The sequence below is a fragment of the Monopterus albus genome, unplaced genomic scaffold (genome assembly GCF_001952655.1).
Source record: "Monopterus albus unplaced genomic scaffold, M_albus_1.0 scaffold326.1, whole genome shotgun sequence".
NCBI lineage: Eukaryota > Metazoa > Chordata > Actinopteri > Synbranchiformes > Synbranchidae > Monopterus > Monopterus albus.
The window spans coordinates 637468-638616 of NW_018128206.1; positions in this window are offsets into that span (position 1 = coordinate 637468).

Here is a 1149-nt window from a genome sequence, read left to right on the forward strand (position 1 = left end):
TGATCCAGGGCTGCAGAAGGAAAAACAAAAAATATTATTTAAAATATAAATATTAGATTATAAATATTTTAAATATTAAAATATTTATAATTTTAAATGAAAAATTACCTGTATGACACGATCACCAAATATACAAAAGAATGAGGGAACTGGCTCATGTATAATGGTTTAAGCTGCAGAAACAAAAAACATGGTTTTTAAACACTTTTTGCATTTTACTAATGTTGCCTGGTGTAGCTAGCATCAAGTGCTTCCTCATTAAGTTTATTTGTGTGTATTTCTGTACTTTTTACTGGTTGTGTTTAAATTCTTCATCCTACAGGTTTCATATATATAATATTTAACATCTAATGCTCATTCTTCTTAGTGCTTTCCTAAACACTTTGTCGAAACAAAATCAGCATGATCCCACATCAGCAAACTAAAGTTGATGCTGTAAAGTTTCCTTATCTGTTGATTTGGAAAATACAAGTTGATACTTCATTGATTAATACATACATAACTGATTAATACATCATTGATTACATGGAAGGATTATTTGCTTGTAAATGAGTAACGTTTTGATATTTTATGACATTTATGATTAGTAACAGTAGTAGTGCCTTAAAATAATACAATAGATCATAAAATTAGGTTTATACATGAGTTTTATGCTGAGGGTGAAGCTTACCTGTCCTTCTATCATTGAAGATCGCTTCTTAAAACCTGGAGATGTTGGATCCAGCAACACGCTTGTAAAGATGTCATTTTTAGATCTGAAAATCACCAACTTTACTATTAATGGTGCTATAGTTGGGTTTGTTGGAGCAGGTGTCACCAGTACCGGAGTAGTTGGGTTTGGAGTTGTTGTTGGAGAAGTTGTTTTGGTTGGTGCTGCAGTTGTTTTGGTTGTTGTTGAAATTGTTGTTCTGGTTGTTGGAGTAGCTTTTTTTGTTGTGGCTGCAGTTGAGTTTGCCGGAGCAGGTGCTGTGGCTGCTGTTGAGTTTGCCGGAGCAGGTGCTGTGGCTGCTGTTGAGTTTGCCGGAGCAGGTGCAGTGGCAGCAGTTGAGTTTGCCGGGACAGGTGATGTGGCAGCTGCTGCAGTTGAGTTTGCAGGAGCAGGTGCTGTTGCTGCTGTTGAGTTTGCTGGGGGAGGAGCTGTCGGTGCGG